Below are 19,155 nucleotides of genomic sequence, written 5' to 3' on the forward strand. Positions count from 1 at the left end.
AAAAAAAAAAAACAGACCAAAAGGTAGAAGATGGAAAAGAAGTCTTAAAATGTAATTTATCCTGCGCCTTTCATTTGAACCTGTGTGACAGCTGTACAAGAATGTATCACATTCATTTTACGATGTTTTATGTCACATGACTACAAGATTATGTTGTTGTAAGGCACAGATTGTTGAGCACAACAGGAAGTCATAAAATATGTTCTGTATTTAATTTAAAATGCACTTTAGGAAAAAAAATGTAATGGGAGACACAGTCCATCTGTTTTAATAACTGCAGAATTCTATACATCTATATCAGATTGGTGCTCGCTTGTAGTGTGACAACGAGAATGAGAAGAAAAAAAAAATCACTATTGGTACTTAAGCATGTTGTAATTCTCTGTCAAACCCAATCAAAGTGAACCCCCCCCCCCCCCCCCCCAAAAAAAAAAAAAAACAGCAGTGAGAGTTGTCCATTGTGTCAACCCGTGTTTAATAATAATATATATATATAAAAAGATCTAAACATCTACTGCAGTTCAAAAGCCTTAAAGACCACTTGTACATGAAGTTGGATCAAACTTTCCAAAAACACTTAAATCGCTCAACGCTGACTTCCTCCTCTAACAAGCAGACAGAATGCTAAGCTAAATGTTTTCACAGGCTCCCCTGGGTCACACTTTAAACACAAGCGAACTGGAATCCATCTTTGACCATCATCATCTGGCCTTGAATAGTTCACAGAAGTACGGCTTCTACTTTATCACACTCCCGGGTGCCATCAATAGAAATATAGGAGGAAATGAGGGAGAGTGGAAGCGTCTCCTTCTTCTGAGGTGATGTTCTTCACTTTAAGGTCATGTAGATGTGAATGAAAAGATTTACAACAAACACTTTTCGGATACAAGGCTTTATGAGCTTTGCAGATGATCGGCACCAAGATCAGCTCATGTTCTGGAATCCGATTTTTGGACAGAAACCAACGATGACGGGAGGTGAAAAGTGTGCAGAAGGAACGGAACAGCTGATGATCCAAAGCATACCACATCATGTGCAATCATGGTGGAAACAAGTAAAGGTAGCAGTGAAAACAAGGCAAAACCCGGAGGGAGGAAAAAATTCAGTCATATAGACTGCAAAGGATTTGCATCCAAATATTAAAGATAAACTTCATAACCTAATCAGTCATTCCCTGTGTGAAATTAAAACTGAAAGTTGACACTTCAATCACATCTTGAATCCATTGTTTTGACGTATAAAGGGGAAAACCCACAAACTGATGGAACCGAATTCACTCAATGCTATTGTACATCACAGGATGTTTATTTAATAGACACAGGATGTGTACTTGCATACTAGTTATTACATTTAAGACAGTTGAAATACTGTACTAATCATGCATACAATAGAATGGGCACTAATTAGCAAACCAGCAGGCTTCCTGTTCTGTCTCCCTCTGTTGGTCAATGTCATTGTTGTTTTTTGAACGTGTTGTGACTGAAGACAAATTTGTTATTGGATACTTTGCCAATAAATCTGATTCTCATTCTTAAATCGCAGGCCAAGCATTAGGTACTCTTGCCTATACTTGCTGTATCAAAGATTCCGCTTTGTACTCTTTGAACAATAATTTGGATTTTATTCACAAATCATTATGCTATTTTTGGACAGCATAAAGGTGCAGCTGTACCATATAACACCAATTATAATAACACCAATAATAATAATAATAATAATAATAATAATAATATAATAATAATAATAATAATAATAATAATAATAATAATAATAATAATAATAATAATAATAATAATAATGTTGATTTAAGTTGGATGTAAATAAATATCAATTTCATTACTTAATACCAAATAAGGTGTCATGTTTTGGGTTGATTTTGTTACTTTTGTCATAGCTCAGATTTAATTATGGTTTAGTTTGATTTTGTCCTCATGTTTCTTTAAGTTCAGTCATGATCTGTGTTTTGCGTTGTCCTAGTCTTATCAAGCCTTGTCTTGTCCACCTGTGTTTTCCGGCCCTTCATCATGTGTCAACCAATCAGCATCCTCTGCCTCTTGTGTTCTTGCCCAGCTGTGTCTAATTGTATCAATTAGTGTGAGTGTGTATTTAGTTTCTTGTCTCCCCGCTATCGGTTGTCGATTCAGTGTTAGTTCCTCCTGACATGTTGCCGGATTTTTGCCCCATAGTTCCTCCCAAGTTTGCCTTGTTTGTTTGCTGTTTCTGACTACGATCTCGTTAAACTCCTTGTTTTGTTCTATTAAATCCCTTTTTGGCTTCACCTCTGCGTCCTTGCCCTGCTTCCCTGCATTTGGGTCCACCACCACACCTCAAACGTGACATAAGGAACAAAAACAGTAAAATAAATGGGAAACTAATAAGTGAATATCAAGAAGCAGTCATTAATGTTAAGGACAAGTAAGAAAGGGAGGAAATGCAAACTGAATGGTCAGCATTCCCACCACTTTTATGGCCATTAAACACAACTCTGGAAAATAACTTGGCCGCAGGTGGTCACGTGTATCTTTGTGAACCGTGTCTATTAGTACCAATGAAACAGGGAAAGGGGAGTCCTCGCCTTCTTTACTACGCTGCCAACAATGCAGACTCCCAATTAGTCAGTGGGGTGTAATTGTTGAGGATGCGGCTTAAGAAGTTGGTCTACACGCCAGAACAGCCGTCTCCACTGCACATTAAGTTGCGGTCCACACATTAAGCGCCATAGGCATAATTATGTGATATTAAGGGATCACTTCCTCTCCATGTTATCTTATATGATCCTCTCACCAGCACCCGGTCAAGTTTCCAAAACAACAGCATGACCACAAATTGTGCTACATGACATTTGGCTGTCAAAGGAAGAAGCACGGAAGCGTATACTTGGAACACAAGCGTGACTGACATGTTGTTGGCTGACCGTCTGGCTTTAATGTGCACTCAGCAACCAGAGCGCCCGAACAATGGAGGGCCACGCCCCCGCTGTCTGTCACAAACTGGCACGGTCGTATAAACACACTGACCCTGGTGGTGACTGCGCATACATATCAAGTGAAATCATTTGGTGTGTGTTTTCCATCATGCAGAGTCCTGTCAGTCTGTTAAAGTTGACTGTTTGACAGCAGGAAGGCGCGAGATCTCGGCCGTGATTTATGAGGAAGAAGTATGAACAACCAATGCTGCGGGGAATGCTGCCTGCAGCCACTTGACCACCAACATGCACATCCAAATTTAGTAGGAGAAAGCACATCGCAAACATGCTACACCAAAAGTAGCCATGGCAAAGGCCTTCAAGCATACCATTAATATTAATAAGGCAAGGCAACTTTATTTATATAGCACATTTTATACACAAGGCAATTTCAACCAAAATTGCAGCACGTAAATGAATTTACAACAAATCAGCTGAATAAGTCACAATATACAAGTAGCTAATTAAAATGACAGATCTAAAGACATAACAGTAAAGGAAATAAATAAATAAATAAATAAAAGTATAGTGAAGCTCATTTTATAAATGCTAAAAAAAAGTTAAAAGAAAAAAATGTGATGCTGACTGTATTGCACATTTTTCCTCTTTATGCTAGCAAAACTTTACAATAATATGTTCTATTTGGCCCCACAAGTCTAAACAGTATTTTGATTGTGAACGTCACATGACCAAACCCAGAAAAACTGGTTAGCTGTGATTGGTTCTAGCTGAGCCCTGCCTTAGGCACTGTGATGTCATTTTCATTTAGCAAAAAGTGGCAAAATGGCCCCTAAGATGGATAAAACTGGGTGGAGTTTCGTGCATAATTTATATTCCACAAACACAATATTCATGAGATTGTTGTGGGGCTGAATAGCACATATATTTGTTTAAAAAAAAAAATAGACTTGACTTGCATCTTTCTCTATATAATTTATCCCTTGCTTTTCTGCACTGCATCTTACTGAGCCATTTTGTCCCATTATTTTAAATAAGTTAATGGGAATATCACACACCTTTCAGTATGACAGTATGTAATCGATTCGACACAGCTACAAATGTAAACATAGAGCCTTATAACTGTGAGGTAGATGTTCTAAACCCTATGTCACCATGCTGACCCAATCTATTATTATTATTACTACCTTAAAAACAACTCTTTTAGCCTCCATTTTGTTTTTCTTTGCACTATAAGGACCACAGTGTGCAAACTAAGCATGGGGGGATCATCCAAATTATGTACTGTACCTCTTAAAAGTGACATTTTTCCCCTCATTCTAATAATTAGAAAAACTATTTTAAGGGATTGCTGATTAAGACGTGACAAAGACGAATTGAGCCGCAGACAAACAAAAACAAATGTTTCACACACTTTGTGCCGTCGCGCCACCTGTGTGTAATTAGCAGCAGGCATTTCCCGTCAGGAGTTGCGGTGTATTACCAGTCAGACTGGGAATCGGACCGAAAGAGAAACCCTTGCGCCCCCTCGGGGCATCTACTTCCCAAAATTCCCCAATCAGGCGACATGCAGAACAACACACCAGGTAACACAAGTGTAACTAGTGCGTGCAGTCAACCGTAGTAGCCAGACGCACGTCTTGCATAGAGCAGGCTAAACCTCCCCAGGCTAATATCCCATAACAGCTCGCGTGCGCACTGAAACACTGTGCAGGCGGCCAGTTGTGATGAATCAATCCGCTTATAAAACCTGAGCTCTCTTGTGGCGAGTGTGTATCGGTGTGTTCTGATGAGAATTTGATGACGGCGAAACCGCAAATCAGCAACAGAGCTGAGAGCCGTTTCATCTCATCGCCGTCCATCCGCGTGCCACACTGTTTATCCTGTGCGGCCCACAAGTGTCACTCTCTCTCTGGATTCATCATCCGTTAATTGCAACATTGTGCTCTATGGTGAGCAGTTTGACCATTTCGTCAATATCTTTGCTATCCAGGTTAAAGTCAAGGCACGAGTAGACACTTTAAAACAATTCAGCGCACTAGTAGGATGTCAAATACAAATAAAAGTCAGGGTCCCCCCTCCAGCCACTAGAGGCCACTATAATCACAGAGGACAATATCATTGTGTAAATGAATTACATATTAATCAATATTGATTTCATTATGGAACTACAAAGTTCATCTTTCAGCAACATATAAGATGCAGGGAAATATAATTATGTTTGATAATCATCTGAGCTCATTGGTCCTAAAATGGAAAACTGCCCCTCAGTACTACATGAGCAAGATAGTGAAATCCCAGTTGTTGGGAAAGCTGCATCATAAGTACGTATATAGTACACTCTAAAAAGAGAATTGTCGCTATTATACAGAGAATTGTCGACCAACGTAATAAAACCGCTTCAAGTGGTGACACACAATTGAATTAAGTTAACCCAAAGTGGATATATTACGTTTAATGATCTCATAATTAACTAAAGTTATATTCACTTAGGATTAATTTAATAATAATAATAATAAAGTCAATTCAAATGAGTTCATTAAATTATATTCACTTTGGATTAACTTTAAAAAATATATATATACATATATATATATATATACACACACACACATATATATATATATATATATATATATATATATATATATATATATATATATATATATATATATATAATTCACTTATGAGTTCATTAAACTCAATATATTCACTTTAGATTAACTTCATATATCATTTTGGATGAACTTAATTCAATCGTGTGTCACCACTTGCAACAATTCTTTTTAATTAAGATGGTCAACAATTCTCTGTTTAATCTAAAACACAGGTGGCGAGATCCAGTTCTCGAGGGCCGCAGTTCTGCAGGTTTTGGATATTTCCCTTTTTCAACACAGCTGATTCATGATTAGCTCATCAGCAAGTTCTGCAGAAGCCTGATAACAAGCCTGTTAATTGGAATCAGCTGCACTTCGAGTAGGGAAATCTATAAAACCTGCAGGACTCCGGTCCTCGAGGACCGCAGTTGTAAAGACCCCTGATGTAAAATTTGTTCAACAATTCTCTTTTTAGAGTATATGACTAAATGATAAACATTTAATTAAACAATGCCCTTAGTGCAAGTCCATGTGATGTTTAGGCATTTGTGTATTTTTTGGTCTAAATCAATTATGTGTGTGTGTGTTTAAAAAAAATAAAAATAATAATAATAATGGTTTAAAAATGAAGTGGCATATTTTGTCATTTGGGGGCCCAAAATCACACAGTAAGAATATGGAATAGTTCCTTGTATGGAAAGAGGGAGAAGTCAAAATGATAAAATGACCATGATATATTTAGCATTTTGATTTATTCACTAAAAAAATAAAATAAATAAAAACACCCAACAACAGTTGATTTAAATATGATCTTTTTTTTTTTTTTTTTTAAATGAGTTGTTTTTGGGCCCCTAGAAGACTTTGAAGAACTTCATGGTAAATTTGTAAAAATATGAACTTCCTTTCTATTCTTTTCCACAAAGAACATGTGAAAAGACAGCTTCTAATATAATTTGTGTGCAAATGCTTACATTCAAATGTTACGGGGCAGGATACATTACAAAATCATCATCAGAAGAAGAAAATACAGCAGCAACACATAGATGAAAAAATAGGGTGAAAAAAAAAATCAGGAGAGTTTTCAAAGAGCTCATAATTGGGTCAAAAGAGGAGTGAACAAATCTAATTTACCGGGTATCCATCCCGTCCCGCTTTGCCCTGGTGAGGTTAGAGATTAAAGGATGAAGCAATCAAACAGGTTAGAAAAGTGCTGCAGATCATTTTTGGAATATTGTGTTATAATTGAATGGCAATCAGGGATTAGATTTATTTGCACTTTGTTAAAGTATTTATGAGCTAAAAATATATCCTAAAATAATTTTTTTGAAGCAAATCAGTGCCCGCCTACTCAGTTGAAATCTTCATGCTTATCAAGATTGAAGATATTTATTTGTCATGTGCTTAGTAAAAAACAATGGTAACATTGAACAATGAAATTTTTTGCAGGCATTGGGAATTTTCGGTCCTCAACCGGAAATCAGAAGTTGTGTGCAGTTAAAACATGAATGGAGTGTGTGTCTATGTGTGTTTAAAAAAAAATAATAAAAAAATAGATTTTTGAGTCCTCAGAGAAGAATAACTTATTCGCTGTCCCTAAAACACACACACAGACACGCACACACTTCCACTGGTGGTCCACTTCCTACTAAGTTCTGCGGGTGCAGATGTGCAACATGGTTTTGTGACAGTTTGACGGCCGCCGTTTTCTTTTGCCCTATTTCACATGGCAACATGCACCCGCCCAATGTGACTTTTATGTGTTCACACTGGTCAACGTTAATACTACCTTGCTGGGTCAGATGGAAATGTACTTACAGGAGGTCCTGCAACACAGACAGAAAACAGACATTAGAAAATAGTGTGTGCATCTCTGCTCGCTGCACATGAATTGTGGTTTGTTTGCAATCAGGCCCCAAATATGGTACAGGGCAAGTTCATAAGATCTGCTGCCAAAGGAGTTTTGCGGTGAAGCTGACATCTGACATCACATCATTTGTCATGGTTTGCATTGGGTTGTGAAGTCAGGTCAGGATTATGATGGGAGACTTCACATTACAGTCTTGGTTGTTCATGAATTGTCACGACGGGCCAGTGGTACGTAAATGAGATAAATGATGTTGTGTTATAAAAAAAAAAAGAAAAAAAAAAAAAAAAAGTTCATATCTATAGATGGAGACTGGCACATAAACAAGCCTCTGCCTACCTCATGAATATTTGAATGTTAAAAAAATAAACCCTTCTTGTGGCATTTTGGGTTACAAGTGGTCGTTATGTTAAATTGTCATCAGGATTATGAGGCTGTCTTGGAAAAATGTCCCCCGTACGGCTTCCCCGGACCCAAAAACTTTGCAATAGGGCAGAAATAAACCACACAAAAAGCTTATTTAACCACTAAATAAAGATAGATTTTTGAAAGAAAGCTAAAAATCTCATTAGCAAACAAAATATAAACAACTTGGATCCTGTATCAACTTTACAAGAATCTTTTAAAGCAACATTATAACTGTTGTGTGAGTGTAAAAACAAGTAAATAATAACATGTAAAAAGTCTAATTACTTCAAGAATCTTACTTTTTATTTATCAAGTTTTATCAATCAAAGGCGTTGGATAGGATACAGTTTACTTCACATAATTTCCAGTGTGTATAATAGAAGTTTTTAGGCTGGTTAGGTACTTCTTTTGGAATAAATTCCACAAATGCAATATGGTCTCAACAATCTTGCACAATGTTACAATGGTGGTTTGAATTCTGAAATTATTATTTACTCAATCTTTGGTTGATTTTCTTATGGTCATTCTACTTTAGAGGTTCCACAATATAAATGTAGGTTAAATATTACACTTATGCTGCCCCAATCTACATGAGCTGTCGAATTTCCTTGTTGACTGGAGAGAAACTGCTGAATAAAAAAGGAGGGGGTGAAGAAGTGTGAGGTGTTGGGGGTTTATGAGGCATGGAGACCAAGTCAATTAGTGCTGCTTGTGTCTAGACTCTAGACACTGGGACAAGGACCTCCTGGGCCCCGGCACTAAACAAACATGCAGACTCAAAAAACAATGCAGCGAAAGCAACCTTAAACTTGACACTAAGGGAAAAAACATGAACTCAAGAGTACTACATACAGAAGAGGTAAAAGATGAAAGGAATGACGAGCAGGGAGAAAATAATGTAAGTAGACTACTGGACAATTAAACTTCAGTCAAATGATCTGTATCAGTGAATCACAGTCATATCCACGATTACACACAACTTTAATTACTGCTTGTTGAATAGAAAGTGACTCACACTATTGTTTTTGTGTGTAACAGTTTGAATTGCGAAAAAAATAAATAAATGCTGATTCACAGCTTTAAGTTCCGCCACAAGATCTCCTCAAGTTGTACAATTTGGTTCAGGAACACAACTTGTATTTGCCATGTCTCTGATACAGTAATTGCTCCCAACTAGTCCTATGACCAAAAAGGTCATTGTTACATATCTACATGAAAAAGTGTCTGTTTCTTTCAAATCAAGGCACAACTTATCTGGAAAGCAGGACTTAAATGGAACTACTTAAATGTACGTCATGAGTGATGAATCTGTGGCTTTCAGTCCATCGGTACAGTGGCACTTGAATTGTTAGCTTAGGATTCGCAATTGAAAGCAAGTTATACAAACTAACACAATAAAAACGGTCAAAATTTTACAGTCTAAAACTAGTTGGGTCAAAAAGGCACCGACATGTTTTTGGGTAATTCAATTATCTCCAAATGTTGGTGGGTCAAATGAATAACACACAAAACAACCCCAAAAGGTACACTGGTTCATTTCTGACCCAATTCAATTGGATTATTCAATTAATTCAAAAATTTTGGTCAAATGAATCACCAGCAAATAAATCCAAATCAACCCCAAAAAAAAAAAGTGTTGCTTTGTGAGTTATTAATTTAATTTTACCCAACCTTTTGGGTTAAACAATTAAAAAGATTTGATTGGTTCATTTTTGACTCCATTCAATTGGGCTACTCAAAACCTAAAAATGGGGTCAAAACAAATGAGTATAAGCCACAAAACAACCCCCCAAAAATTGGGTTTCTTTGTGGATTATGCGCACCTTTTTGGGTTAAATAACTCCAAAAATTGGGTCGGTCCATTTTTTGGATTCAATTAAACTGGGTTATTCAATTAACCCAAAAACATTGGGTCAAATGAATAACCCACAAAACAATTCAAACAATTGGGTTGCTGCATGGGTTATTAATTTGATTTCACCCAACTTTTTGAGTTACTTTAACCCAATAGGTTGGGTCAGTCCATTTTTGACCGTAAGTCAAGTCAAGTCAAGTCAAGTCAAGTCATCTTTACTTATATAGCGCTTTCAAACAGCCTGAGCTGTCACAAAGCAGAAACACAACAAAACAAACTTAAATATACTAAACATAATGACTATGCTCTAACATAAACATTTTATTATTATTAAAAAAAAAAAAAAAAAGCTGTTTGTGCTTAAAAAAAAAAGAAAGAAAAAAAAACCCCACTTGCTTTACAATAGTCGCCCTACTGACAAAAGTGGAGTATGGTCGAAAAAACACCACCAAATCCTGGCTGGCCACTATTGTTTGTTTACTGCGCTCCTTGTTTTGCTGATGAATTCTTTGAAGGCTTACACAGTGTCATGCTGACGCAGCTATTCAATAAACCGGTGGTGAAACGTCATATCAGGGTTTATCATCCCAAACCATGGGGCAGAGATGTTGGCGCTCACTGGGCTTTAGCAGCTGCTAGTGCTCAGTGAGACAGGCTGACATCTGGACAATGTTAGCACTACCACATGGGCCAGGTTAACACGAGAAGCTGGGCCAACTGAAGCCTAAAGGCCCGACCCGCTGGTTGCGGGCTTTACACCAATCTTCCAGTCACCAAGAGCGTGATGGAGCGAGTACGGTGGAAAGGGACAGGAAAGGCAAGACAAGCAACAAAACAGGTGGTGGGCTTCACTTACCCGGTTCCCCTCTTCTTCCCATCCTTCCACGCTTTCCGGGAGGCCCTGTGAAAACACACAGACGGAGCAATAAATTCCCCAATTCGGCGCAGGATGCTCGAATAGAGAACAAGTGAGCCTCGCTTGTTGTCTCTCAGCAGGCGGCCGTGTGTTGTCTGGCATCCAATGCGCGCTGATCACACGCAGACAACCCCACGTTGTGTGTCGGCCGTAGATGGATGAGTGACAGTGACGTACGCTCAAACGTTACGTGTAAGATGTGAAAACAAAAACTGTGATTGTGCAGAACGGGATGGAGTCTCACGGATGTTTGCGACTGTTTCTGCGCCCTCTTTTGCTGAAGGTCAGGTTCAGCAGACCTTACAGCTTTTGCTTCATGTAGGGTCTGGTGTTGAGGGGAGCAGGATATGATGTGGCCAGTGAGAAGTTTGATTTATGGAATCCCGGACTGGCTGCTACACGGTCATGAATCATTCCTACACCACTACCGGTTTACGTCAACTTCTTTTCAGGAACTTAGCTGGGTTCACACTTAACAAGGTTGTCACCGACGCTCTTTAAAGATAAATGTATTTTTTAGGGCTGCGCATGAATCAGTGGTAACTTTGAGATGAAAATTGACTTAAAAAAAAGGATGCCGTATCAGAATTTTTGGATTTAAGTGAGAATGACTCATAGCAGATTTTTGTGTATTACTATTGAAGTGGAGAGTGCACAGCACTTTCGAAAGTGACATCAGTGTTGTTTTTGCGTATATGTTAATGTTTAGGTTAATGAGCATTATATTAATTAAACTTGTTAAACCCATCTAGGTGGTTGTTACTTCACTGTTGGTCTCTGATGCCATCCTAGCACGCAGGGAGTTTGCAAACTGTGACGCTGAACCGGAGATATGAACCTTCTATAGTTAGCTTAGCGCTAGCTAGTTAGTAGCTACGGTAGATAGGACATGGATAAACAAGGATAGTTTAAAAACTTGATCAAAAACGAATAAACACCCTGGTTTAATTCTGCCATTGGCTGCCACTCAATCCTGGAAGTTAAAGAAAGTTATTTTAAACTAAAAAGAAAAACCTTTCTGAAGTGCAGTTAAGAAGATAAAATGCTACAAATGACAAATTATTTATTTCAAGAGTGCTATTGTGTTTGATTGAAACTCATTTTATAATCTTTGGTATGTCATGCAAGTATGAAACAAAGTTAGTTGTTACAACTAAAAGATAAAAACTTTACTTTGAAGATGAGTGAAAGACACAATGAGTAGGCTAAGATTACCGCTTGGAAGACATTGAAGCTGCAGTTCAGAACATTCTGTGATATTCTTCTATTCTTCAAATCTAATATTCAATAATTTACCTCGCGATTAATCAAAAAGATGTCCAATTGTTCACTTATTTTAGCTGTTGAAAATGCTCATTTGCGAGTGATAATAAACACGTGGCTGTGTAACGTACATGTGTCTGAAGTGTTACACTTCTTATAAGTGGGCTGTGGTCCAATGTTATACTGGAGCCAAGCAGAAGGTCATGCGGACATTTTCTACTGCGTGTGTGTGCTTGAAGCTTCAATATCTGAGGAAACTAACAGATGGATCCATGCCAAGATCTTTGTCTTTACCTCCGATGATTCAAGACTGAATTTACGGTATTTAATTTGTTTGTTGACTATGTAAATGATATGAACAGGTTTGGAAGTAATTTCTCCATCAACACCTGAATACTGGTAGTTTGTCTTGGAACACAACACATACAACTCTCCATCTATTGCGGTCACGCACACACACACACTCATCCTCACAACTTGCCTTCAATAAGCTACTGTGACGTTTATTGCAAACAAAGTGCTTCCAGGTAACAAAGTGCAGGAGTCCCAGAACACCGCCCTGATTTTCCTCTCTTGTAAGCTCGTATCGTGTGCGCAATAATCGAGAACAATGAAGAACAAATGAACACACAGACACAAAAACGTACGCAGGAACAAGGTTTCCGATTAAATACTTACTCTTCCAAACAAGCACCTGATTCTATTTCATGCCTGCTGACCTCCAGAGGCGGTGCCTCGAGTTTACATGCCAACATCATCGGTATTTTCTGCGGTTCAGGGAAGAGACATCTCTGGCTGTTATTTATTTGACAAAATGCAGTTCTCATCTGTCTCTGGTTACTTTCTATACATCCGTCCATCCGTCCATCCATCCATCGTGATTGTGCATGCAAGAAATAGGACTTCAAAAGATAAAAATAATAGAAAAATAAACTAAAATTAACAATTTATGTAAAAAATAAATAAAACAAATAATAATAATCGAAACCACCAACTACTGTAACTACATTGAAAGTGCCAAAACTAACATAACCCTGTCAGAAATTGAGCAAAAATTCCATTTTGACAATTGCACGAGTTGTCAAAACAATTCAGGCAGAACAAATAAAGCTTTGGATTCATGAGCTTCCAATGACATTTCAGATAAACTCCTATCACTGAAGCGGACGCTTTCTTTGCGACCGCATGAACCCAAGCAGCTGACATAACATCTCGCTCACCGTCTCCTGATCTGTCAAACTTTCCTTGTCTTCGTCCAACTTCTCATCTAATAAAAACTGGGTGGGGGAGCAGGAAGGGCAGACGCACGCTGTGGATGTAAACAGTTAAAAATGTAGGTGATTCCCATGCCGGGTGACTCATCCGCCTCAGGCAAAGTGTGTCTCTCTTGGGTCAAACATGGCTTTGTGAAATAATTCAGTGGCCACAATTTGAACTGGACTCCAACTATACAGATGATACACCTTAATGTAAAATTGCACAAAAATATCTGAAAAATATTATGGTATTAGCGTCAAATGAGGATGTTTTAAAATAAGTTCAGTATTATTCCCAAAAATATTTTTTTTGTTCAAAACAAGAAAATGTTCAAGCATGTAAAAATATTAAGACCAATTAAAAACTAGAAACATTAATTATTGTAATCCTTTTGGACCAAACATAATTTATAATAATATATATTTATTTATGTTGGCAAAAATTTGAAGTTGGAGTGCAGCTTGTGCACTGTGCAGTAGGACGATCATTTATTTTAAAAATATTAGGACCAATTAAAAAAAATAGATACACTATAATTATGTAAGTTTCTTTTGGACCAAACAGAATTTATAATAATATATATTTATAATAACATATATTGATTTATGTTGGCATAAATTTGAAGTTGGAGTGCAGCATGTGCACTGTCCAATAGGACGATCATTTATTTTTTGGTACAAAACAAGAACATGTTTCAACCTCAAAAACAAATAAAAATTATTAAATAAAATTCTCTGAAACACGATAATTATGCAAGTTCCTTTCGGATAAAACAAAATGTATTAGTTATTTTAAAATTTAAAAAAGGTGAAAAAACTAAAAAATCTGTATTAATAAGCTTTTTTTGTAATTGTGGAGTCTAATAATTGAAATCATAATTAAATTTTGATTAATTGCACAGTCCTAATTGAAGGAATGTATTACTTGCTAATGCAATATTTTTCTGAGATCATAAACATGTATGTATCGTACAGCTGTGAACACTGCAAGTACATATTTAACCTCTCAGTGAAAAGTAGGAGAGGGATGATAAACACATGTAACGATTGTGCGTAATAAGAAAATTATAGGTCCTATTTTATACTTGACATCAAGTGTCAAAAGAGTTATGATAATCATGATCATCAGGTTTTGTCAGAGCCGAGTGATGTCATAATCCGCTAACATGCTACCCGGCTGTTAAGCGGTATATGAATGTGAGATTTTCCAATTATCCCCATCGAGGAAACTCTCATCACGTCTGGAATCATTTGGGCTTCTCTGTGACAGAATGTGTGTGAACTTCACGTGTTTATGCTTTCTGGTGAGGGTGTGCATGAAACCGTGGCGCTGTGCTGGGAGTCCAGCAGGTGGTTTGTGTTGAGCTGGTGCTGAAAGACCGTGTAGGTCCTCGCGTGTCACCGTTAATGAGAGGCGAAGGCACGATGGACCAAATCTGCTTGGAGTGACGCAGCCACAAATAATGAACGGTGTTGATATAACAAAAACAAAGGAAAAAAACTGCACATAAAATAAAAACAAAAGCAGTGTGATTCAATTTCAACACTAAATATGGCCATTGCTAAAACAACAGCATGTTTGTAGCCTGAAAATCCCCCCCCAAAAAAAACTTGATAAATACGAACCAAATCTGTCTTGTGAGTCCAGAAGAATCGGTGCAAGCCTCGCAAAAGAATCCCCTTGCGTGACAATGCTCGAAATAAGCTAAGCCCAGATAAACAAACCATATTCAGCCGCCAGTGAATCAGACGTGCGTTCAAACAAAGATCTCCTCAATTAAGATGCGTGTTTGTTGACCCTGGTCGTGTTTGTGGGTGTGTACTGAACAAGTTTGTTTTTTCACATGAGAGGGAATGGGATGTTCCGTCCATTAGTCGAAGTAACTGCGGACGAGGAAGGATTTCAAAGCAACTTTTAGACAAACGTAAATATCGTTTACATGATACACTGTCTTTTAACTCATTGACTCCCAGCCATTTTCACAGAAGCAATCCCGTTCGCTCCCGGATGTTTTACTGGATTTTGACTGATTTTGCAAGGCCCACAGAATATTGTGTTCTATTGCTATAAAAACATTGAATCTATCAAAACAAAAAAAATTATTTTATCAGGAAAAAAAAAGTATGTTTCTATCTGTTTCCGTTTTGCAGCAATTAGCATTAGAAGAGAGCTAATTTTCATCAGTTTTCACAAATCTATTTAAAATTTAAGTAATTTAGCTTTTTTTTCTAGATGGCCCTGGTTGATCTCCTTTGCTCTGCTGCCACCTGCTGGCCGTTTGTGTAATAACTACCATTTCTGCAACCGTTCTTTGCAGTTGACAGGCTGCAACAAAGCCTTATGTATGCTCTAGCATAAAAAAAAACAAAAAAACATATAAATAAGTCTTTGGGACACTTAGAACATTAAAAAACAACAACGTATTTACACGTTATAGGGAGCAAATGAGTTAATAAGGAAAATAACATTGTTGATTCGTTGCGATCGGTTGGAGAGCAGTCCAGAGTCAACACAGCCTCTTGCACAAAGATAGCTGGGATAGTTTCCAGCTGGATGTTTTTTTTTTTCGTTTTTTTTTTTTTTTTAAAACATTGGTTTTATGTTTTGCTAATGACAGTAATACATTTAATTTTTCCCACTTGTATCCATAATGTCTGTCTGAAAAAAAGTATCTTAATAATTGTGCCTCTGTTTCTTCAGTTTTGTTGTGATTATCATCTAACATCTTGCTATAATTTTGATTGCCATCACATTGGTTCAAAGTGTACTTATGAGTTCCGCTTAAATCATTGTTCAAATGTTGGGTGGAACAGGGGATATGTTTTTCGACAAGTTAATGTTCGGACCACCGGTGTTGCAAGAACATCGGGAGAGACCTGAAGGTGTGAAATTAAGTCCTCAAAAAAGAATAAACACATGAGCACACATTAGGAAAACAATTGGGTCACCTGAAGGAAATAACAAGACTGACTTGGAATACAGACAAGACTAGATGCAGATTCTTTAGTGTGATGCACTTTAGCTGCAAGGTAATCATTTGTCTCTGTAAATGTGAATTTGTCAGAGTTCAATTTATTTCAAATGTTGCTTAAATTCTCACTGGAAAAAAAAACGTTGCTATAGTATTTAATCCTTAAATGTGGTCCTAGTTTGATGTTCTGGAACATGTTAAAGCAAAACCAGCGGCTCTGGGGGAAGTTTTTTTTTTATGTAAGAAAAAAAAAAAGTCTGCTAATCTCCACTTTAAAGTGCAGTATCTTTGTGTTTATGTGTGTATATTTGTGTAACAGAAGACAACGTGTGTGCCGTGCTTCAGGAAAACAGTTTGAAGGACATCTATGCCTCCTGTGCAAAGTATCACTTTTCCTCTCCATTTCCACAGGTAAAGTGCACCTAATCCCCCCCAGACATTACCTTTAAGTGGCTTCTTGCTCTGCTTTATATCACTTCTTTTATCACACAAAAATCAGACACGCTCATGACAGTCACGATGGCTTCGGTCAAGGTGAGAGAAGGTAAGAAGATGGAGCTCTTACATCTTTTCAAACATACTTATAACATATTGCTGACCTTAAGAATGAGTAAAAGAAGCTCGTAAACCCCCAAAATAATTATTGTACTCGTTTTACGGGTACAGTTTCTTTCGACTGGCGCGGTACGTTTAACTGCTCATATTGCTTTTTTTTTTTTTTTTTTTACCCTTGACATTTGCAGCTTAGAAGTGGTCCAGTAGCTGCCGTGTCGACAAACATGTAACCAGATCAGGTTCATTATAGTCAAATATCGTAGATTTGTCCCCTTTACAGGTACAGAATTTTCTGGGGTATAAAAATGTTCAGAAACAGTACAACAGATCTTTGATGATGTACTTTTTCCAAGTATGTATATTGTAGACTGTATCTCAAATGTACTTATACAATTTATGGCATTTACTTTGTTATTTATTGACCCCATCTATCTGTCACACTACACACAAACCTTTACTCAGACTACCACCTGCTAAGTACCATTGTTTGTCAAACATATGCAGCTATTTCATCCAATATTTAAACACAAGCACTGTTACTATTACTCAGACTCACTAATGCAGCTCTTCAAGTGACTTGGATCGATATAAAACACTTCAGCTGAATCATCGGTTTAACACATCAAGCCACGCTTTGAAAATAACTGGCGTTTGTCATTGAAGACCTGTCTGCAAGGAAGACTAAGATGAAAGCTTAAACAGTTCTGTTCCTGCTCACGACTGGAAAACAGTTAAAAAAACGCTGACACATTGGCCTATGTTTTTTTTTTTTTTTTTTTATTGAATACAAATAGGAACTGCTGTTGCAGAGCCATAAATCACAGAGTCTAACTAGAATAGCACGATTGTGATTGGTTATGTTAGATCCAATCATGAACTAGACATCATCCAAATTATGTGTTTTATTGGTTTACATGCGAATATGTCATGTCCACTGGGACCATCTAAGGGTCTGAAGGGGTTAATTCCTAACTACCCTCTCAGCACTACCATTTGTTATCCACTGCCTTAAAACTGCTGGATGGTTATCCGCAGCCATGCTATTTCTACGATCACTCATCAAATCATTGCGGACGCTTTCAAACACGATCATGTGTTTATTTCAAAGACCCCGCCAAGATATCATTTCATATTGCTTACACATTGGATGCCATCACTGGCCGCTGGCTGCGCCGGGATGTTATTGAGGTAACATACACCATGTTTCCAAGTCAAGAACATTATATTTGTAATGCCATGTAAAGCGGCCACCATGGCAGGTGCAAGCTTGGCCGAGAGTGAACTTGAAAGGAACAAGAGTGAGTGAGGGGACATATCAAGTAGAAGTACTGATTGAACTCCCGTATACAGACTCTGAAATGTATAATAAAAGAATATATATGAAATGAATCTTTACTGTCAATAATCAACAATACTAATTTTAATACCGCAGCACAATGTTAGTATCTGTGCTCATACTCAGAATAAAAACATGACATGTTATACGTTTTTTAGGAGCTAGCTAGCTAGCATTGGCTCACCTTTAATACAATCAAAACAATGTGTTTTCATAGCTTTGCTAGCTTACTTTGTGGAATGAGTAGAATAACTAAATAAATCAAAATTAGCTAATGATTAAATACACTTCAAGTGCACTTGGCTTTCTTTGGGTTCATCGCGGGGTAGGATGGCGGATGGCATGACGGCGCCCCGGCGCAAGCTAATCCATATTTGGCACGCCAGCCAACAGGAAGTAGCCTGGTGCGTTTTCCTGTTGGTTGGGATGTTAATTCGTTGCAAATAGCTTTGCTTCGAGGAGGATGAGGCAGAGATGTGATAGAAACCAAAAAAGTGGTTATGTGATATTTAATGTAAAGGTATTTATTGTTAAATATGTTATTGTTATACGTTATAATATACTCAAGAACAACTACTTGAAAAATCTACAAAAAGTATAGTACTTCCCACTGCGAGTATATCAGGTTCAAATCAAGGTTCCTGCCACACTTGCAACTGCTTCTGTGCACTAGTTAATGACTAACACAGCTGGGAGGGAATGACAAAGACAGAGGTCTTCTCCAGTCACCCCTGTTGACCGGCTGCATCTCTATCAGCATTTACAACCAGGTGACTTTGCAAAGAAGTTGAGTGGGAGCATGCAGGTAAGGAGGCGTAAAGTGCAGCTGCACAGGGAGCAACGCAAACAAGTGATCATTTATCTCCCGTCAATCCGCGCGTGCTCATCATGCCACCTCTGCTCCTACAAGTTTACTATTTGATGTAATGGAACGGAATCTTTAAACTGATGCACATTCTTGCCAAATGACCAAAAACAAAACACGAGAGTCTCTTTTAGGCGGATCAGTGATAAAATGCTCCGATGCACTGACCTGGCCCCGGCTGGGCCCAAATATTAAAGATGATTTGGAGCCACTGTGGCGTGCAATCCCAAATCCTTTTTTTCTGTACTCATCTACTAGAATCAGAAGAACCGCAGACATGATCTTGGCAATTTGGCATAATGGAGTACTAGGGCCACGGAGGTGAAAGACATGAGCTAAATGTAA

The 19,155-nt window shown here is 37.7% G+C and overlaps 1 pseudogene across 1 annotated transcript in view; it reads right to left on the reverse strand.

The window, feature by feature from the left end:
* LOC144026406 (uncharacterized) overlaps window positions 1-19,155 on the reverse strand; it is a 115,358-nt pseudogene that overhangs the window by 24,811 nt on the left and 71,392 nt on the right. Inside the window, exons 3-4 of the transcript XR_013285129.1 lie at window positions 10,484-10,548; window positions 6,652-6,678 (exon numbers count right to left, since the gene is read on the reverse strand). The product of XR_013285129.1 is annotated as an uncharacterized LOC144026406 (transcript). The remainder of the gene's footprint in view (window positions 1-6,651; window positions 6,679-10,483; window positions 10,549-19,155) is intronic.

The sequence above is a fragment of the Festucalex cinctus genome, chromosome 9 (genome assembly GCF_051991245.1).
Source record: "Festucalex cinctus isolate MCC-2025b chromosome 9, RoL_Fcin_1.0, whole genome shotgun sequence".
In the NCBI taxonomy this organism is placed as follows: Eukaryota; Metazoa; Chordata; class Actinopteri; order Syngnathiformes; family Syngnathidae; genus Festucalex; species Festucalex cinctus.